The sequence below is a fragment of the Nipponia nippon genome, unplaced genomic scaffold (assembly GCF_047370975.1).
Source record: "Nipponia nippon isolate SJK-2023a ecotype South Korea unplaced genomic scaffold, ASM4737097v1 scaffold_1, whole genome shotgun sequence".
Taxonomy (NCBI): Eukaryota; Metazoa; Chordata; class Aves; order Pelecaniformes; family Threskiornithidae; genus Nipponia; species Nipponia nippon.
Window position 1 is genome coordinate 48,036,106 of NW_028262290.1, and position 23,046 is coordinate 48,059,151.

Consider the following 23,046-nt stretch of genomic DNA (forward strand, 5'->3'; position numbering starts at 1 on the left):
AAAAGGAAAAGCCACTGCATAGCTATTTTATGCCTTCTTTCACCAAGTTGCTACAAATAATTACTTGAAAGTGAGCATGTGAACTTCTAGATTGCCTTCCAGAACCAGCTCACATAAAGTATGGAATTGTAGAAGGGGGCATACCCATCTGGTGGAGTTGAGGAGGTGGAGGATACAAGAGAGACAGAGGACACTCAAAGCTTCTTGCATGAGGAATAAGTTGAGGGAGGACACAGGGGAGTGGAGGAAGGGGGAGATAAGGGATTTCCAGTAGGATGCAAAGGGGTGGAATGAGCTGCAGTGTTTAGTTTCTTATAAAGCAACAAAAAGTGCACAGCTGTTCAGGTGATAATTTAATGGAAGCTAGCCACTTAATGAAAAAAATCTTAATGGCAAAGCCAAAGTATGAGCTAAACTTCCTCCCTGTCCTTGGCATTTTCCTCTTAGATGGAATTTTTTTCAGTCTCCTCATGTTCAGCAAAGGTACATTTACAACTGTGAATCAACAAACTGAAGACATAATCTGACACTCAAGTGAGCCCCAATCCCTTGAGCTGCAGCAATTATATAATGATCATTGGCAGCAGGGCTCAAGGTAATTTAACAACAGCACAGGGTACTCTGAGGTGAGTTATTAGAAGCAGCCATCTTTTCATGTGCTCATTAATTACAAGTAACAATAATTTTGGCAATTATACATGTAGCCCAAGAGACTGACTGGGTCTCAGATGCACAGGAGGAAGATCAAAAGTCCTAAAGCTTTCACACACAGGCACTCACATACACTTCAAGTAAAATAGACCAGTGAAAACTGATTTATACTCTAAAGTCTCCCTCAGGCCCTGGGCCAATTCTTTAAACCACCTTGCACACATAAACTTCACTTTATCTGACTAGCATTGACAACATGGGAAATGCTTGCCTATGATAAAAGCCTGAATTTCAGTTCTCAGTATGAGGATTCTGGTGACATGGCTACATCCGCCAGGAGTGGGGACAAATATCACTTCTTTCTACAGCACTCAAACTGGGTAATGTTGGCCTAAACCTAAACTTATATCAGCTAGGCAGCAAAATAATGCCATTGCCCGCTGTGCTTATAGCAAAGCGTAGCTGCTTGTAGACCTTGGGAGTGGTAGAAGAGCTAAAGGGGTGAAAAAGTCTTTTTTTCTGCAAATATTGTGTCTCCCCAACACCATTATGTTGGTACAGCTACACCAGAAGCATCTCTGTAAGAGGGATGTAAAAATGGCTCAAAGCTGAGAAATCTGACCATGTTGAAGAATCCCATGTGTATGTCAGAATTTACTTTAAGCCCTTAGTCAGCTTTAACTATGTGTAGGTGGAAAGAAAAAAAGTATTTTGCAGGCTTCTACAATTGCTAGATAAAGCCCTGACTTACACTAACAGAGAGTTTCTCTTCCACAAAAGAATAAGGCTTTTGTCTGCCAATCGGTCATGATTATTGCTTGAAATGATGATTGTCTTTTTAAATAGCTCCACACCGATGGATTTTGTAAATTCAACATGGAATATTTCTGAGATACTTTCTATAAATTGCTGAGATTGAAGTGTCTGGGGTATAATAATTTTGCTGCCAACATTAAATTGACAAAGGGTGACAAAAATGTAAAACAATGCAACAACTCTACTATCTTTCATTGGAAAATTATGTAATTCATCTTTTTGATTCTTGTTTAGCTTCTGCTAACTGCTGTTGGGAGGATAATTTAATCCCAAGAATTTTTCAATAAGATTATGAATGTTGTATCAAAGAGAAACTGTGACTTAAGAAAGAATAATTTAAGACAGTTAACTTTGCTGGTTTCAAACTGCATTAGTGTGAGTCATTCAGGTTAGGACAATGACTCTGTATTGTCTCATTGAAAGGTTGGGAGACAAAAACATTTCACTGTATTTGAAGGACTTATTTTTCTTCTTTGTAGTTCTTGCATTCAGACTTGCTGTTCCTTTGTCCCCTTTGCAAACAGCATGAGAAACATTTTTCTGTAATGGAATCTAATTTCTGTAACTCTTCCAGTTACAACCCTGAAATATTTCAGCGGTTCAGCTAAGACAATTTCATGCAGAACTGGGCATGGGCTATTCCTGGCCAGTCTGTTTTCTGGTATACACAACAAAAATCCTAATGAGAGTTTTAAGATCAACCCCTGCTCCCCCTCTGACCCATACAAAGGACTGTTCCAGTTGGTATGGAGTTGCCTCCTTCCAGAAAGGCTGGGTCTCACGTCAAGAAGGCAAAATTCAGAATACACCTTGCAGATGTGCAGCAGGATCAAACATTACTGTCATGCTGTTTTAGGAAATGCAGCACCTACCACACATCCACCAGAGGAAACCCATGGAAGCGAAGATGAGAGGAAACCTTGTACTCCATTTTCAATAACTAAAAGCAACCTCTGACACTGTGCAGGTAGTCTAGGAGAACTCTGTGTCTGACAATAACTGGAAACAGAAATTCTTGAAATGAAGAATTAGCTGCATGCATGAATAAGGTCTTTGCACCTCTCTGGTTTGAAACCAATCTACCAGTGAGCTACTGTCAGCAGTAAATTTGTGCTCATTTCTATTGTAAAAATAACTGTTAAAATACAAGTTTTGAGTTTCTACATAAAATATGAATAGGCTAGAAGTTCACCTTCCCTTACTGCAACAGTATTTGTCCCTTACCCTCCTTTATCATGTGTCAACAATATCCTGTCAACAATATAATTCTCATGGGAAAGGAGTGACTGCACAAATTAAGGACTTGATAGAAATGCAAAGCTTTTAGGTTGCTGCTTACAAAAAATTGTAAGTAACTTTCAGTGTAGAAATTGTTCTGCAGCAAACTAACTTCATGGACCTTTTAGGTAGCTGTAAATCATCAGGTGTCACACTGTAGGTTTGCAATGTTTTATAAAATTGTCTTTGCATGTATATATATATATAGATCTACGTAAATTATCAGTTTAAAAATTGCACTGATTCAGAGATTCCATGTAAACTAGTATAAGCTTCATTACCTTTATTAGGCATTCTTTTTAATTACTTCAGTCACCAGTTGGTACAAATTGTGTTCACTTGTAGAACAATATGCAATACAATATCTTAGAAATTAATTGCATGGGCACAATTGTTTATGAGACTCTACCCGTAGTTTAACATTTCTGCCACTCTTTCCTGCTACAGTAGTCCGTGGATTACCAGGAGGAAGATTTAATCTGTCAGAAGATTGGCCAGGAACAAAATATGAACCGAGAAGCAAGCTCTCAATGTGTGAATTTCTCACTGTGCCTAGTTCAGTTGACTTTTGGTGCATGTAACAAGCTGGGTTTTCTCTAGAGGAAATTGAATTCTACAAACAATTTTTACATTAAAGTTTTCTCTAAAAGCCTTTTTTTCTGCACATTTTTTGTAGGCAGTTGTTCCCTTCTTGATCCGTGTCAGATAGAGCCTTGACTGCCCTCAGCTGTTCTTCACTTTTCCATGCTACTTCTCACTTCTTGACTGAAGAGCTTCTAGGAGCCCTACCTAGGTTACCTCAATCAAAACCAGCTGGGTTTATTGAGACTTCTTTCATTGATCAGTTAATTTAAAGGAACTGATTTTGATCATCATGGATTAGGGATTCACACATTTTCTTCTACTGAATGGGGCGTAGGGGATAATTTCCAGTAAAGAGCCCTGAAAAAACAAGGGTGGGAATTTCTTCAGCAAATATATCAGCTACTGATCTGGAAAGAGAGTATCCAGTCACATGCAGGAGCTTAAGGTAATATTTCAACAGGAGGAAAGCTTGAGGAATTTAATGACTGTAATATTGAATAGATCTAGCTGGAAAATTGCCATCTTATACCATGGGGACTTCAAAGGGAAATGAATGAGGATTGAAAATAAGAGGAAGAAGAAACAGAAAAAAATAAAGGGAAAACATTATAACAATGGCTGACCTTGTCCCTGTCTTCATCCTCTTCAATCTTGAACCTGGGTACATGCTGACCTGCTAATGTTGGCTGCATGTTTTAGGCCATCACGCTCCCAGCAAAATACCAACAAGCAGAGGAAGAACCCTAGGGATCAAAGAGCAAAAGGAGGAGGCAAGAAGACAACCCTTCTCCAGTGAGTTAAAACTCCAGCATTCCCTGCTATTATGCCCCTGGCAGTGCCCAGTCTTCCTCCACTGCAGAATCATGGCACCACGTAATGATGTTTAATTCCTCTGACATGCATAACTTGAAAAGAGATTGAATTATTATTTCTAAAAAAAAAAATAAATCTGTAACAGGGTTGTTTCCTGTGACTACTCACTAAAGGACCACAATGGTCACCAAAGTTGCATAATATTGCTCTTGTGCTTTCCTGGGATGGCTGATACCATAAAATAATAATGAATAATACATCTTCAGTATGAATTTTCAGACAATGTTCAAACATGCTAGAACTTATAAAATCTTTGAAATTTTGAGAACTCACAGTGGCTGATTATTCAATAAGACTCAGCAAACAATTCAATGTAATGTATGAATTGCTTTTGCTATTAATTATTCAGCTCCAACAATTTTATAGAATTTTTTTTTTGTCAGAACATTGGAACACTGAATTAGCTGCAGCTGCAATGAATAGAGATTGCACTAGAGTAAGCATTTAGCTTTAAATGGAAATTGAAAAGACAGGTAGGAAGCATTTGTGGCAGAAAAATGAATAATTCCAAATAAATTATTTGGTGTGTTAGAATGACATCTAGTGACTAGTTCAGGTTCTAATGCTGAGTTATAAAAATAGAAACAAAAAACCTACTTTAATCTTCTGTTTCTTTCTTTGCTGCCCCCTAATGAAAGACATTAATATAAAGAACTGCAAACCATATCCAGAGACAATAGAACTTAAAACAAAATTTAGTTAAATTAGGATTAAAGGCAAACAGTGCATTAGTGTAAGGAGAAAAAGCAATAAAATACTTTATGTTTCTGAGACTCTAGAAATTCAAAATTAGGATTGCATCCAACTCTTCAATATGAATTTATTGTTTAGGAAATAATCTATCATTTCTCTTTTATATGGAATATACTCAGGGAAAAATTTGTTGAAAGTCCCTTAAAATAGGTTCCTGATCAGGAATGGAAATTCACCTGCGTTGTGAAAACACAGTTTGACAGAGGCCCAAAGCCTCCCTTCTGAATGATAATCAGCAGTTCTCTTCCAGTCAATGTAATCGTTCTACTGACTCACAGAGCAGGGTGCAAGAGCACAAGAGTTCATAAGGTATTATTTCATGCGTGTTTAACATTAACAGGAGAAAGTCTGTATTGGGTCAATCCTAACAAGATGCAAACATTTTTTTTTCCATGTCTAATACTGGAGACAGCTACAAGCTCTTGAGAATGGAAATTTGAGAGAGAAATGGGATGGGAGAGAGATAAAAAGTCATTTCTATCTCTAAAAGTAGAGACAAAAAGTAATTTTTAATCCTATTGAAGATTCAAATTATTTTCATTAAGTATATAATTTCATATATGGCTGAAAAAGATCGAACTGTGCTTTTCTCACTGAAAACTGCAAGTACATTCATTACATCAAAGATTTTTTCCAATCACATTTCTTCCTCTGAACACACACCAGACTAGTGGTCCTAAATAAGCAGAATGCTTCCTTTATAGGACAGGACACCTGCACAGAGCCAAAGATTATTCTTCTGACATTCAGCTTCATTTCAAAAGAAAAGCTGACTCTCTAACTGCAGTGTTTAAAAGCAAACAGTGAGAATACAACGAACATGTAATCATTCCATGTACATCTTCCTGAATCTGTAGAGAACTGAAACAATAGTGGTGAGGTACAAATGTCAGTTATGATACTCTAAAGATCACTGTTAAGTATTTTAGTGCTTATTAAAGTATAGGGAAAAGAATATGTGAGGGAGGCAGCATTTTCTGATACCTATGCATGCAGTACTTGTGCCATAGTGAAAGCGTCTTAGGCATAAATTTGTAAGGAATAGGAAAATATGCTGAAGTTACAAGACTGTGAGGATTGGTTTTGTATTCCCCAGACAGTTTCTCATAATTTCAGGCAATGTTATACTATCCCTCAAACTTTGAAACACTCGAGTATACAGCTACACCAGATTATTTCACAGGTGCCAAGACTGAAACTTAAGTGATCTGCTGGCGTATAAAAGTTTTAGATTTAGTACTTTGCCCTGAAATTGGTAATCTCTGTGGCATCTAGATTTTGATAAGCCTTTTGATAATGCATCATTACTCTTGTCCTATGACAAATCTCACCTAATCTCCTGTTATTCATTTAACATGTGGAGATATTACCAATCATTACAGTGGCACTTTTATCTGCACTCCTGAGGTTTGGGGTGGCTCAGTGATCAAGACTACCATCACTGTCTTGTCTGCTCAGCACTTTCTGGTTAGATCTATCTAGGAACACTTTGTGAAACCCAGCTGTATAAAATCCTTGGAGAAGCATTCAGTTTCTGAATCCCATTTTGTTTCAAGATCTTAGCTACTTGGCACTGGAACAGCTTGGATGATTTGGGGCATCCTCAGGAAAATTCAGTTAAGTATCTAGTGACCTTCATGGTGCAAACTTAGTTATCTAGGGACTTTATGTGCTTCTAGGGTTAGCCAACATGTGAGTGGAGGCTCTAAATGAAGGTTTACACCCTGATATGGCTGCTAGAACAATTTGATATTTGGCGGATCTAACCCTTACTTGTTCTGTACCTCAGATCCCCATCCGCAGGGCAGGAGTTATAAAATGCAGGGATATTGAGGATAAATATATTCAATATCATGATACACTTGCATACAGCAAGGTCGGAGAGCCAATATGGGCTTCAGATAGAAGGCATTCTGCACAGTCAGTGCACACAAAACTTTTTTTCACCCTTATTAATTTCCTAAATGACAGCAATGAACACTGCAATGTAAGGGAGACAAAGAATTTACAAATGAATAGGCAGGAACAGAGAAAATGAGATACGAACTGGAAGCCTGGAAGGAATATATTGGGATTGTCTGTATTTTAATGTTTGGTTTGATTCACTCTGTGTGGGTATTGCTTACAAGAGAACCAGTCACAGAAAAGGTCAGAAAATGTCAGTGTCAGATAGTATGGGTCTGATCTGACAGGCTTTCAGGGGAAAAATAGTGTTCTGTGTTACAGATGAGGACAGAAAAACCCTTACATTTTCGTAAAAACATCCTGGGATGTTTCTGTTCTGCAGACCGATAGCTGAACTTCATTGAAGCAGATGTGGAAACTCTTTCCCACAGCATATTAAAACCTCATGATACAGATACTGACAGCGAATTAAGAGTTTTCTTAAAGCTCTTTTTAATGCTTACTACACATTGATTACCAAACGTTTTTTTCTACAAAAGCCCAATTTGTCTACACAAATTCTAAAACGTGTTCAGCTGGGTAGTTACATACACTGTCCGGCTTCTGTAGGGGTTTCATTTGGAGAGTAAAACACAAAGAAATGATGTAGAGTAAAACTATGAAAGCACAGAGGCAAAATGACACCAAGTTGAAACTGAGGATGCCATTTTGCTCATTTACCGACCTAACTGCTGGATAGGCTGGCCCTTCAGCTCACCGCAGTGCTCAGCATTGCACTGATAACCAACCCGACATTGTATCACACTCCATTTTGCAGCATGAAATGTTTTAAATAAAAGTTGAATTTGGAAATATGTATATATAATCATGTATATATATATATATATATACACACACAATCAGTATAATGTCTTTTGAGGAATTATTCTCTGGCCAATCACCATATATGGTAACTGCAGTGACAAAAAATGTCCTATGTTGTTACTGTTTCTGGAAAAATTCCATGAGGTTTTCTGGTTCCTTATCTAACCCTTTTCTGACAAAAGCATATGAAGAAGCTCTCATAAACATGCAAACCTTACTTCCAAGCCACTTGATACTTCCAGATTTCTTGACATATTTGTCTCCCAAGATGTAAGCCTCATCATACTGGCTCATGTTGGTAAACCATGTTTTTTTACCCAATCTGATTCATGTGATGAGGTCATCAAAATGAGATGAGGGAACACCTGTGACGTAGCTTACACTAGGGAGTGTGCCAAGGCCCCCTTGAGTGCAAAGCTTTCCTACAATACATTGGCTGCATATATCCCCCACTTACTACAGAGCAATGACCTCTCTCCTCTAAAAGGCACGATTGCTCAGGGAGATCACCAGTCTGCTGCATCTTGCTACATGAAAGCAGCAGACAGGCTGCAACCCTGCACCGTCCTGCAGTGCAAAGCAGTAAGGTGCAGACTTGGGGGTGGAAAAACGTAAGAATATAGACAGACCAGTGAATCTCTCTTTAAGTTTGCGAAGCCTGACAAGTCTTCGGCAGCCAGAGAGAACTGACTCTATTAAAGTCATGATACTTCCTTTAGGAAAGAATGATGTAATTAATACATGTTTAAAAAAAACATTCTGATACTAGTTACTAGCACATGCGGAAATGTAACTCATATTAGAGGAGAGAGTCTCGCAGACTATTTTCCTTAATTATTCTAAATTTACCAGTCTTGTTTTTATGTTCATTTGTTTGTTTGCTTTCCTGAGACAGACACAAATCACTGAGTTACTGAGATATGCAGAGAACAGAATATATCCAGAAGGTTCGTTCATGTTGATAAATACTAAGTTGACAGTCTAGTGCTGGCATAACGGGGGGGGGTTCCGCTCTCTGCAGTGCCCCGTTGAAATCAGATAGACTCTGTGTGGGTGTATAAAGCTAAAATTAGGGGTTCTGACTGCCACAAAGAGCAAATGAGTGAGCAGGTTTGTCTGAGTTACCTCCAGATAGTTCATAGTGAGTATTTATTTCTTTTATCCAGAATGTGGAGTAAATCTAATATCTTATCCGAAAACTTTCTGGCAGTTCAGTTCAAGCATTGTTTTATCGTGTATTTTGATCTTCTTGCATTGCTAGATTTTTTTTTTTTAAAAGCTGAAAAGAAATTAATTGCCTGAACAATTTTTATTCACTGACCATGGAAAATGCTTATTGCAAGAACATTACACTAAAGTAAAAGATTGCTAATATCCTGGGCTTATCATATATATTAAAGAAATTTACATATTTTTCACCTTTTTAAAAGGAGAACAAGATCAGTTCTATGCTACCGCAGTACTGCAAAGCTATTCTGCTTGACAGGCAGGCAAGCTGCCTAGCTGCAGCTGTCTTAAATCATGACTTCCCATTTTCTTAACTCAGGTGGGAGCCATTTAAAAACTTTCACAGAAGTTAGCAATAGCAAATCCTGTCGTAAGCATCACATGCTAAGCTGTACAGGATGTTCAGCATCTCAAACAGTTTGAAGCAATTAATATGTGACTTTCTAGTTCCCATGTCAAGTAAAAACACCATAATTGAATCTTCTTAGAAAACATCTGTCTTTATTAAGTTCAGCCAGCATATGCAGATTTGTCAATTAACTATAGGTATACTCTAATTGGACCCTACATTGAGTTGTTTCCCTAGCTTCCTCTTGTTTTCAGCTCTTGAGCCATGCCCAAGTGCAGTTTTGGACAGGTTTTTCTGTGACTGTAATTCAGGGTTTCTCAGTGTATTTATACCTGGGTGCACAACAAATGTGTAAGAGGAAGTTTAACTTCTGTCCTCTTTTTTCTCCTTCAGTCGGCCCAGGTATAATGCTGTGGCATTTCTTAACTGAAATACAGATGGAGAACACGTCACTCTCCATGAATACTGTTCTTCATGAATACTGATTTTTAAGTCAGATATTGGTTTTATTGAAAAATAGTGGGGTCCAAAGTGACTGGGAAGTGAACGTGTTTTATTCCAATATAATGACAAAGAGCAATCCTTGTGTAAGATTGCAGCATTTAGATGTAATCAAGATCAGTGAGCCAACCACTTGAAGACAATCATGGGAGCTGGTGAGCTTCGCTTAAATCTGATAATGGAATTAGCTCTTGTACTGCCTTTGACTGGTGACAGGGACTGAATGAGAAAACTTCAGCTGAGAAGTATTGATTCATCTGTGTACTATGGATGTAACAGAGATAAAGCTAGATCCCTCTGCTGAGATGGGATGAACTGTTCTGAATGTGATGTTTCTGCTTTCTCTGGCAAAGAGGAATGTACAATTACTAAAACAAGCAACGCCTTGCACAGCTGTCTGTTTTTAATAGTTCTGCAATTCCTATTTAAACTGAGTAACACTATTACTGGTATCTCATATCTACCTCACTACATTACACAGAATTAGAAGATGTTTCCCTGCAGAGCATAAGCAGGAGCATAGCTGCCGCTCACTCTCTGCTCTAATGGAGAGGGAATGAAGGGAAGATGCATTCTTCTTTCATTTGAAATTGGGAGTAATTCCACAGAAACTAATGGAGCTTCCCAGCACAAGATGGATGTGAAAGAAGAGCCTGGCCCAAAGGTTATAAATTAGGTGTAAGTGAAATTCAGAGAGAGAGATTTGTGCAGTAAGGAGCTATATAAAAATAAAATGTATTCTACTTGACTGGCTGAGAACAAAAATGAATCAAAATATTAATGAATACTGCAGACTAAGAAATAACTTCTGCTTCAGTGCCTCTTTCTGTCTCTCCTTCTGCTAGTTTCACACTGGTTGAGGTTATTGACAAAGCTAACTGATATGATCTCCTTCTTCATGCAAGTGATTAAGGGAGCCCCTTCAGACATAAATTATAATATCCCTGAACCTGGAAGGAAAGAACATACTAAATAGTTATTTAAAATAAACTCTGAATTATAAATCTAACTCATTAAAAAGAAACCACAGCATTCTAATTAAATGTGTGGGTCTTTTTGTATTGGCAAATTCCTAAGGTAATTTCAGGTGATGCTGTAATTGTATTGTTGTGGTGTATGCCAGATATTGCACTCCACTAATAACCAGCAGTCACCTCAGCCTGATGGGAATAGGGAAGCATAAAAGACCGTGAATCAGTGCTTCTAAAAATAGACCCAGCCACCCTCTTCCTCCTCAACAAAAAATATAAGAAGTTGAAAAGGACGAGGCTGATGAGAACAAAAAAGTAGCTGAATGGAGAAAAGGGGCATTTGCAAAGAAAACACCTTTTCTAGAAAGTGGTTCTTTCTTGCTTGTCTCTCTTGCCTGCACTAAAAGAAGTGCCCTGTGCTGATTTAATTGCTGGAGCGGTGTTGAGATGCTAAGAGAAGTCGTATAAACCTAGAAAGATGCAGAGAAATACAGAAAATCAGAAAGCTTCTTTAGCTGGAATTGATTTTTATAAAAAATTTTCTCCGCAGTGAACCACTGCTATCCTCTAAAAGAAAAGAAATGAGGAATGGCTCATGTTCCAGTCGGATATTTGTAGCTGAATTTCATCTTTTGTCCTGTGCACTACTACTGTGTGTTGATTCCTATAGGATATATGTTCCTCTGGAATGAGCTGACTGACTGTTCATAGGAATCGTATGCTCAGGAGACACTGAAGTTTTAAGTTCCCTATAAACAGATGTGCATATATAATTAAGAGCTTACACTGTGTGACTGTCTTAAAATATGTGATATACCCTTGGTGAGACAAAAAATTTTAATTATTTCCTGTTTTATTTCAAGGCTACAGTTGATTAGTCTTTCACATGAATTGATTTTCTTCTTCATAATACATGAGCATATGCTGCTTCATATAGCAATACTTCCACTTCGTTGGCTCTGTGGCCTGATTGCTCACTGGCTACAAACGGAAGCGAGGCGCAGTGTTGCACAAGCAGGGTAACGGAACCTGGTTCCCTTTCCAAAGTCAGCTGAAAGGGACTTTGCTGCAGAGGTTAAATATATCCACTTCACCTGGGGGGAGTTTTTATTACTTCTCTGTAGTTTCTCTTGCTGATTTACACTTGGAAATGAGAAAAGAGTAGGAATATACCTTTTTACAGTAACTAATTTTATGCCTATTTCAGCAGTTTTGAAAATATGCCTAAGCAAGCTTATTAAACAGAACCTAATTTTCCTAATATCCCAATTGTGTAACCAATGCGGCATCTTTTATTATGTGCAATAACTTTGTAAAAATGTTTTGAAGTCCTAGCTGACAAGGTCCTTTATAAGTAATGTTTAATCTTCTTAGCAGGCAGAATGATTTTTTGTTCTGCCTGGATTTACAGAAAGGGTAACCAAATTAAACACACATGATTGAGGGATGGTATTGCTGGTCTTCTCAGAATTCTCACGGTTCGTTAGAGAAAAGTTATCTGACCCCTTTCATATTTGGGAAATGCTAGGAATGCTAGTGTTATAATTTCACTACAGAGTTAATCTGGATAATTGGTTTAACTGAGTGAGAAACAGGTTTACGACCTCTGTGATCTTCTGAACTATTCAGAAATTTACCCACCCTCTTGTTTGGGGCAATATTGAGGTGCCTGAACCTGAAGGAGTGTACCGGATTGTTTTGGAGGACAGTTGGCTCCGCACAAACTCTCCACTTTCAGAACAAGCAACACTCAAAACTGTAAAACTGGGGAACCCAGGTAGCCTAAATTAGAAGCTTTTCAGTGCCAGTAGCCAAGTTACGGACAACGCACAAGCAACACCCCAAATTAACATTCTAGACAAGAAAGATATTAGTACATTTGGCACTACGTCTTCAAATCACAGAAGGATTTTCTTAATTACTAGAATTGTTCTGTGCCACTGGAACATTAATTGCATCTTCCACTTTCATATAATAACCAGTGTTTGTGCTGTTCATTAACTTGGCCATCAAAGTTTATGTGCCAATTTGCAGTCTTCTCTATTATACCTATTTGGTTATACTTTCCAGAAGTGCTGGGGCTTAGGTTAAGCATTGCGCCCTAACTACCTTTCATGAACTTCATTTAACAGCAAAAGTCCACAAAAAATGCTGCAGCTGCTTGAACCAGTGCTTTGCTCCATCTCTAGTCCCAATGCCACACTTTAAATATTTTCCTGGAATTCACCTGCCAATGAACGTGTCCAGAGCTTTTCACCATGCTTTTCACATTTGGCCATGGTTTTCACAGTTTATCCACTCCTAAATTAACAGATTACCTGTGTCCTCTTTGCAGCTGAAATAAACTCATCCTTGTCAAACCCAAGCACACAGCAACTTTTCCGGATAAAATGGTCTCATCTTTCAGAGAAATATAACAAATATGTGAAAAGTAGGGGATTCATTTGTAATGCTACTGATTTTACATTTAAATAACTCAGACACAACATGAATAATCAAATCCAGAAATAAATTAACAGATAACAAAATTATCTGTATTTTGGGAATTTCCTCCAATTTATTTGGGGAGGAAAAAAAAAGCACAAACCATTTATTTGAAAAAAGGGGTTGTACGTGAGCATTGAGAACAATTGACTTTGTCGGTAGATAGCACTTTTTTAAAACTTAAAAAAAGAAGAATGAACTTATGGTTGGTCTGTTTTTGGAATATTTGCATGTACTTTGTAGTTCTGCTCTGATTTTTCTACCTATAAAGTAGGAATAATATTCCTTTGTCTGGTTTTCAGCTGTTGACAATTGTGTTTTCTTCAAGACATGACTGCTGAAAAAAAATCTGGGAGATTTTCCTCCCTCTGAATGGTGCAGAAAGAAGTTTTTAAAAATCAAAAGACAGACATGGGAAAACACAGTACAGTATTTTATATTTTTTAAGGGAAAAGGGAAGTCTAGAATATTTGAAATTTAATTAACTTTCTTTTTACATTTGAAGGCAGCAATAAGGTCCTTTCCATTAAACAAAAAATTCTTCAATGCAAATTCTATTTACTGCCTTGCTTATGAAAATGACTACTGCAATGAAATTTCAATTTCTGTTTGATAATAATGTGATAAATATGATAAGCCTGAGAAATCTGTCTTTTACCTCCTTAACACTATGAAGTAGAAAAAAACAGACTTGTAGATTTGGAGCTAACCTAGTGAATTTAACCACTTGCTTACTTCTCAGAGTACACAGTATCTCCAGCTACTTAATCTTTACTAAAAACAAATATACATGTGGGCGGATGTATAAGCATATTTTAATGCAATGATATCTAAATGACAAATAAACTAAGTGTTCCAAAACTCTCATAAAGATCATAAAGATAAAGAGTTAGGATTAGCGACATGATTCTAATAAATGTGGATTAGAGATAATTTTTTGGTCAGTTTACAAGGCAACCTACATCATTCCTTTGTAATTCAATTCAAATGGCCTTCTCTCCTACTGTCTTAATATATTAGAATATTTCAAAGGACTCTAATCTTCCAAACCATATATCTCAAGATTTTTAAAGAAAAAATCAGGCAGAGGTCTTAATTTTTTTTTTTAATCCTGCAATTTTTCATGATGATGTATCCATTATCTGTTAATAATGTTCATTCAGGGAATTTTGTTTTCATGGAAAAAATGAGTATAATAAGAACAGACAATAGAAGGATATTTGACGTACAACTAAAGTAGATGCCCCAAATTTTCAGGTCAGTTGTCTGTTATTGGAGTTTATAGTTAATTTTCAGGCTGGCTTATTACTAAGAACACACCTTTCTGGTTCATTTTAAAGAGCTGGCATTTCTGTTCTTGCAAATGTAATGAAAATGAGTTACCTAGGTTACAAGAGATCATTAGTATGTGAAATCTAGATGGCATTTTGTGTTGGGTCATTAACAACGGGTTCTTGCTGCAAGTAACTCCCATAAAGTGCTTTTAGAGTGTCTTTTGCTTTAGTCACCATGTAGTCTATTAAAAAGTGTCTTGAGGTTATGAAGTGTGACCTGTGACTGTGAATTCAATGTTCTTTCACAGGATCTCTCTAACATGAAATTGAAATGCAACAAAATATACGTGGCAAATAAAACACACTTTTAGAAATGGTACTGCGGTACGCAGTAGGCAGGTGAGAAAGGCCAGCTGAAAGCAATCGATGGAGATGATGGGATCAGAAGAAGATGCTGTCAAAGACAGTCCTCATTCTGTTGATAGGACTGTCCCTAAAATGAACTTCAGTCAGCATACAGCCATTCTCATCTATTACACATACAATTCATTTTGGCCGATTTTATTTTTCTTTAATCCTTGCCTCAGTCTTTCCGAAGACTCTGATGTTCCCTGGCCATCTATTAGAAAAGTCTGAAAATGACAGATGTAAAAATCCTAAACTCTGAAGATGGGATTAAATTGCTAATGTTTAAACAAGTTGTGCAGGCTTTACAGTAAGTAGAAAGACAGAGAGAGAAAAAAAACCTGAACATTTCCTGAAGGCTATTTATCTCATTCTAAGTTAGATATTTAAAGTATTTCAGAATTCCAAAGCCAGAAATGTGAAACTTCATTGCCGTGTTCATGGAAGACGCAAATAACATAGGCATGATTTGCATTTATGCAAGCGGACTGTAAATAATCTTTAATTTAAATACTTGTTTCTGTCTCTCTGTCTTTCCTGTTGACCTACATGGCGTAAGGTAATGGAGTCAGGCTGCTGGTTTCACATTGATTATTCACCACTAAATAGTATCTAGCTTTTGGCATCCTGGAGAAATGGGGTGCTTTTCTCTCCTTCAGCTCTCTTTTCAGCTCTCCAGTAACCAAGGGCTTTTCTTCTACATTTTTGCTGATTATGTACTATTCAGGTAATATTTTAATATAAGAACCCAGTCTATTCTCATAGATTGAAAGATGGATATCATATTTATCCTGATGCTTTGCAGAAAAATGCTCTATTTATCTCTGCTGGAAACTACAGCAGTATATGCACAATGATTCTATTTAAGAATCCACCCTCCTTTTGCCATACAGTACCTTTTTTTTCCTTTTTTCTTTCTAATATGTGTACTGTGTCTATCACAGGTCTTTTTCTTTCTCATTGGGAAGCATTCTGTAATAAAGATGCTCAATTTTGCTCCTTCACCCTTCTTATTTTTAAAGGCTATTCCCTTCTATTCAGACACTATGACATTTTATTGTTTTATAAACTGTAGCAACAGCAAATATTGACCCTTGCTAAAGAGTGGATTTCTGTTTGTCTTCCATAATCTGCTGAATAGGCTGATTGATTTTTGGCTTTCTGGAACTGTGACACTTCACAGCAGCTGAGAGAGTCTTGAGTCTGATTTCTGGTTTCCTATCAGAAAAGCTAATGCCATATGTCTAGGAAATGACCCAAAATGCAATGTTTGCAGAAAATAATTCAACACTTACTATATAATTTAGGAAATGACAGCAAAACATCATCCAATAAAACATTTAGAAATATAAGTTAATACCATGCCTTTCCATCTGAAGATCTCCATATACATTACAGCAATGCCATGATGTCCATTTTGCAGGTCAGAAGCTAGTGGCCTGCAAAAGGAGCCAATGAAGGCTTAACTAATTAACTAATTACCCTACAATTAGCACCTGAAGAATAGATTTAAAGCTTTGTTGGGTTATGAAGATGTGACAGTTGTAACTCAGAGTTTGATGTGCACTTTCACAGCACTTCACGCTTGCTTATGATGAACACAAGTCCAGATTTCATTTTCTTCCAGGAAAAAAAAGCACTGTTGAGTTATGGTTGGAATTTATTGTAATAAAATAACATAATTGTAATAAAATAAAAGGGGATGGTAGTGAAATCATTAAAGGGAAATCCTTAAGCTCTTATTAGTTCTGCATTTTTTTATGGATAAGAATTCTGGAACAGCTCTTTAGAAGTGCAAACCTCGCTGAGTTCACTGCCACAGGTAAGACTGCATTCCTGGCAGGAACAAGTTGATTGGGTAGTAGGATTTAAAAAGAAAAAAAAAAAAAATTGGACATCAATGTTTTTGTTTCTTCCTCCCTCACATGTGCCTTTTTAATGACTGGGACATAATTTTATCAGAGAACAAAAAAAACTAATCTGAGAGAATGCAATTGTTACAGACATTTCAACCATTATCTGAGACCTAAAGTCTGTCCATTATAAGGGCAATGGACTAAATGAACACTCACTGTCACCTAACTGGTGTTGCAGCAACAGAGATTGTTTCCAGGAAAAAAACAAATTAGAAAAGCAAAGCACATGCAAGAGAAAATCTGCTCCCTTGCTAGTTCTTACCATCGAAATGTCTGAAGCTACCTGTCCTTCTCGTGCCTGGACAGGCCAGCTGGAACAGAATAAGTGAGACTTGAATTTCCAGCAAGGCTGACATGCTCAGTTTGTACCCTGATAAGAAAATCTGAATGTATTACAAGTGAAACTCGAGAGCTGACAGTTCCAAAAGTGACAAAACAGCCTTTATTGTCGCTTTATTTCAGTGACAAACATCTCCACTTTTCATTTGCCCATTAGTGTAGTGTAGGGCTGTTTTTATAGATATATATAGCAGCACATAGCAGTTTTTATAGCAATAGATACCTGAATAAAGGTTTGGAAGCATGGTCATGACTAATGAACAAGCAGGAAGGGGAAAGAAGGGGTAAAGGGGAGGAAGGTGCTAATATGCCAGTGTCTCGCTCTTGTCTGTGGTGAGAGATGATCAGTTTTTTTGTGATGCTGGTATGGCATACCACCTTACAGTACACTATTCTGACCATAGATCCTAAGCACAAACAAAAACATCCTATCAAGCAAGTCAGTAGATCCTCCTGAAATACAGAGTAGGCATTTAAAAGCTGTTAATCTATATTGTGTAGCTAGCATTTCTGTATTCAGGTACGGGAAGTTCCTATGTTATTTTACGAAAGTAAAAACCAACCATGATTATGTGTGAAAAGTTATTGTACTTCCTCAGCTGAAGCCAAAGGATGATATTAACCTCAGCAGCTTAGCTAAGTAAGGGTGGAACAGAATGGATGCCTAGATGCTATGGAGACTTGCATCCTATTTCTGTGTGTGGCCTTCAGCAAGGTGATGGGGCAGACCTCCAAGCCTAGAGGAAAGAAGAGCCAGAGGATGGTCAAACTGCCATAAGTGAAAGGATGAGGCAGGCTTAAACATCCTTTTTTCACAGGAGACAAAAGGAGAGAATTGGAAGTGGATAGGGACAAACTCTTCTGTGACAGGAACTCGGACAAAAAGCTGGATATGAGCCAGCAATGTGCACTAGCAGCCCAGAAAGCCAACCATATCCTGGGCTGCATCAGAAGAGGCGTGGCCAGCAGGTCGAGGGAGGTGATTCTGCCCCTCTACTCTGCCCTTGTGAGATCCCGCCTGGAGTACTGCATCTGGCTCTGGGGTCCTCAACTTAAGAAAGATGTGGACCTTTTAGAAGGGATCCAGAGGAGGGCCACTAAGATGATCAGAGGGCTGGAGCACCTCTGCTATGAAGACAGGCTGAGGGAATTGGGGTTGTTCAGCCTGGAGAAGAGAAGGCTCTGGGGAGACCTTATTGCAGCCTTTCAATACTTAAAGGGGGCTTATATAAAAGAGGGGGAGAGATACTTTATAAGGGCAGACAGCGATAGGACAAGGCGGAACGGTTTGAAACTGAAAGAGGGGAAATTTAGATTAGATGTTAGGAAAAAATTCTTTACTCAGAGGGTGGTGAGGCACTGGAACAGGTTGCCCAGAGAGGTTGCGGACGCCCCATCCCTGGCAGTGTTCAAGGCCAGGTTGGATGGGTCTCTGAGCAACCTGGTCTAGTGGGTGGTGTCCCTGCCCATGGTAGGGGGGCTGGAGTTAGATGATCTTTAAGGTCCCTTCCAGCCCAAGCCATTCTATGATTCTATGATTCTATGATTCTTCTGATCGCCATTCTTTAGGAAAAGGAGATGCCACCTTCTTTTCTCCTCTGCATCATCCTGACTTCAACATGCATACTCACGTATACCAATAGACTTGGAAGAAGGAGCAGTCTCTAGACACAAAGGTGACCCAAGAGTAAGGGGGAGATCATGAATTTGAGGTTTGGCACCCAAAATGATTTCTGAACAATAAAATGCTCTGACCTTCCTGTTTTTTCTCAGCTGCACAGAACACAGAGCAGGACCAGGCAAAAGCAATCATATGCCTTGGCTTAGACTTCCTATGCAATCCTACTTAGTGTTTTGCATTTGCTGGGGCTAAGAGTGCATATATATTCAGTTACTGTAAGCCCTCCTAATGTCCAGCCAGTTACAAAATCAGCCGTGTGGCTTTTAAGTCTGAGCCTTAGACATAGCTCCTCTTTTTAAGCTGTTCTTTTACAAGCAACCTCATTGTTTGAAGTTATTACCTTTTGTATTGTTTCGTGTGTGTGCTGAACACAGTGGTTCGACCTGAACTGTAATCTTTAATGTCCAATTTATTTGGTAAAGCTACAATAATTATAGCTTTGGGTAATACAGATTCTTAGTTGCTGATCCTTTCAAATACAAGTATTTAAAAATGAACATGGAACTGATCTAATCATAGAAGTCACAGCATGGCTCATGGATTCCAACTTCATAAATAATGCTGGGTAATAAATTTGCAAGTTATTTAGCCCTGCTTCAAAATGTAAGACTTCATCCTTACTGTTCTGCTGTGGAGGCAGATTGTCTGATAACGTCCACTGAAACTTTGGCTTTCCATATTCCAGATCTGTGTGGTCCAACAGCTTCATAATGTGGCTCCTGTATGTGTGAAAGAACCTCTCTATTATGCCAAAAGCAGTAAGTAATTCACAAATTTCAGTTCAGAGCTAGAATGTTATTTTACTGTGTTCCATTAACAGAGTTTTTATTTGCTTGTTTAACCTGCTGTGATTGTTTATACTGCAAAAAAATGTTTAAATGTCCATAATGGTTGGGATTCATCTAACTGACTGTGCTGTCCCAGACAGAAGGACTGTGTCAAGCAAGAGGCTGGATACATTTGCTTCTCCATGACACAGAAACTCCTCAGCTTCTGTGGTCAGCAGGTTGGGGGTTACTGAAACAGAAATTCAGACAGAACCATTGAGTCCATCAGTAATTATTCAATATATCTCCCTTGAGTTTGACTAATTTTTCTCAAACCGCATTAATATTTGTCCCCTATAAGTCCCTGTGGCAGAGAGCTCTAAAATTTAATTTTGCATTGAATGAAAATATACTTCTTTTTGTACGCTTTAAACTTGCAGCCTGATCATTTAGTTGGAGGATTCCCGGTTTCTGTGTTTGGAGGAAAAAAAAAAAAAAGAATAATCATTCACTGATTACTTTGTTCTAGCTGTCTGATTCAAAACTGAAATGTCCTGACCCATTTAGTTTCCCTTTTACGAAAGCCACCCACAGCTCTGCCTGTCGTTTTTCACTTTTCCTTGTACCCTTTTAAATTATACTTTTTGGAGGTGCAATGATCAGAACTGCAACCATAATTCATCCTTGAAAAAGAGAAGTGTTTTATACAACACTTAAAAATTTAATACATTTCCTACGTAATTCCTGATCTGTCAATAAAACCGGTGAGGACACAAACATCAGAAAGTTCCTTGCAGGACTGCAATAGCATATTTTCTGGATATTTTCATCTCCACCTTTCTGCAAATCCCCTATGCATCTAGGATAATGAGAACAGCCCTGGAAATTTGATAGTTTAGTGTCGCCTCTTAAAGCATTTGGGTCATTTAAATTCTTTCTAGACTTAGCTGAACATAAGGAGCTCTAAAATCATCAGCTAAGGATTTTGAACTAAGCCACACCGAATACAGGAATAACTAAAATGAACATATGATTTTCAGGAAATTAAAGCTAGAAAGTATTTTCCGTTGAACCACAAATATTATAAATTACTAATTTTATTTTGTGTTACAGGACTACTTATTTTCAAATGCTTCTTCTGTTCACATATTCATTTGTGAACTTCTGTATTTACTGAAACAACAATACAGGAAAAAGAAACAGGAAATGAAGAAAACAAACAGAGATTATGGAAGAAAGTAAGACAATTAAAAAACAATCAGTGAAAGCACAAATATCACAGCAAGTGCACTGAAAAGTACCTAAGTAACAAAACTAGGACCAAAAAAAAAAGGAAAAGAAATAACTAGAAACTTGAACTAACAGACCACACAGATGTTGGGTAACTGTGTCAGTACTGGTTGTTTGCTCTGGGCATAGTTTCTGCAATATATAGTCTTTCCTGTGACCTTTTGTTTGCTTTCCACAGAAATTAAGTTGCATTTTTTTTCCCTTGGGAGAATTGAATTGGAACCTTTTATTTAGGCAATCAGCCAGAAACTATGGGGAGGGCACACAGTGATATGAAAACGGTAGCTGCAGAAAACCCCATGACGAACAGTGAAAGAAAGTGCTAACTCCAAAGTAAATCAAATGCCCATGTTATCCTAAGTATAATAGGAAAAAATGCAGAACAGAAGGATGTTAATCTTGCAAAATAGTACACGGTAACTTAATTAGGTAATCTCTGCCTTCCTATGCTGTCAAGTCCTATTCTCTATCATCACTAAAACTCAGAATTCTCTACAAAGAGGTGTGTTAGCCATGGAAACTAGATGATAAGTAAGCCAGAGAAAATGTTTACCTTCCTATGTGGAAGGTATTACGAATGAAAAGACCTTCTGTCCCTATCACAAAACATATTTTCCAGATTGCCTGTATCTGATTGCATTTGCATTTGGTACCATGTCACTAATCCTCAATTTAAATATAATTTCTTACCCATTCTTTGGTCTGTTTGATTCTCTCCAAAGATGTTGTGAAATGCAGAACCTCTTTCCCTTGTATCCTTTCATTTTCTCTTCTTCCCAGTTTGTATTTAATGCTTGCAATGTCATTCTACCAAAAGATCTTGGGGAATAAAGTAGACACTTGCTCAGAAAATGTTCAGATTCAAGAATTTCTCTAAGATGCTGTTCTTGCTTTAGGTTTTTTTAAATCTTTGTTCCTAAATAAATTTACATGTATTTAAGACCTGACTGTTGTTGGTTATATTTGAGAACACAAAAAAAATAATTTCATAACCACGGCTCATAAGAATTTAATATTTCTTACTGCTTTTACCATGGGAAGTTAGAAAAATTCATCTTACCAAGTTTTCCCTTGTGAAAAACTCTCTGAGCAACAGTACACAATTAGAGCATCTAATCAGTTTTTGGTAGACGATTTCCACAGCAGCTTTTGGTTGTTCTTATTACGCATATGGAGCTCCATGAACTTCATTTTTGTCATTGTGTTTCAGATCAAGGTAAATTACCAGCTTTGAGAAGCAGATGAAAAGACTTATATCTTTGCGAGCTGTAGACATGTGTTTATGTATAAATACCTATCATGGAAGCACCAGATGCTGAAGGTAGGACAGACATAAATTCCTGATGTAGGGTTTATTTTCATTTTTCATTTATACAGACTGCAGGGCAATCCTAGGGTTCTCTTCTGTGACTGGGACTTTTAGGCACCATTGCAATACCAATAATAAATGATGGGAGCAGATGGCTATCCTAAGACTGCCTCAGAGTTGTATACGATACTTGTTATTTGGTTTTTTTTGGGATAGGAAGCATACCACTAGCAGAAAAGAATCTGTAGTGAGCCTTGGAGACCCTCAGATAGTAGTACAGACCTAGATCAAGTCTCAGGTTGCTGTAGGTTATGCCAAAGGCTATTTTAACCTTTTTTAGCCTTATTTCTTGGGACTGATGGCCTGGACACTGGAAAGGAGGTCTTGTGGCATGACGCAGCGGATCACCACTAATCTATAAGCAGTCAGACATACTTAGAAATGTACTGCAAGGAAAGGTACCCACAGAAGTAAGGAGTTTTAGCTACCTCTAGCAAAGGTAAGCTAGAATTGTGATTCAAAATCTATTTTAAATCTAGAGCTAAATATGATTTAAAAAAAAAAAAAAAACAAAACCTTCCAGTTTCATATTCTTCTTATGGTGTCTGGAACATTTATTGGAATTTGTAACTATTTCTAGAATTTCAAAGACTGGGTGTTTGTTGTATCGGGTATAATATATATAGTATCCTTTCCTCCCTGAATGTCTCGCTTCCCCAAGGAGTAACTGCAATACTGTTATAATCTTTAATCTTTTTGCCAAACATACTTTTATTGTCAGTTCTTGAAACTCTGAGAGGTTGGCACA

At 37.6% G+C, this 23,046-nt stretch overlaps 1 protein-coding gene across 4 annotated transcripts in view; it reads right to left on the reverse strand.

Annotated features, from left to right (window-relative positions):
• LOC148057367 (uncharacterized) overlaps positions 1-23,046 on the reverse strand; it is a 42,910-nt gene that overhangs the window by 11,193 nt on the left and 8,671 nt on the right. For 2 of the 4 annotated variants that reach the window (XM_087754473.1, XM_087754490.1), the window contains exons 3-4: positions 21,620-21,748; positions 17,115-19,591 (exon numbers count right to left, since the gene is read on the reverse strand). The gene's annotated coding sequence lies outside the window, so the exon portion shown is untranslated. The other 2 variants (XM_087754480.1, XM_087754499.1) reach the window with 1 other exon arrangement.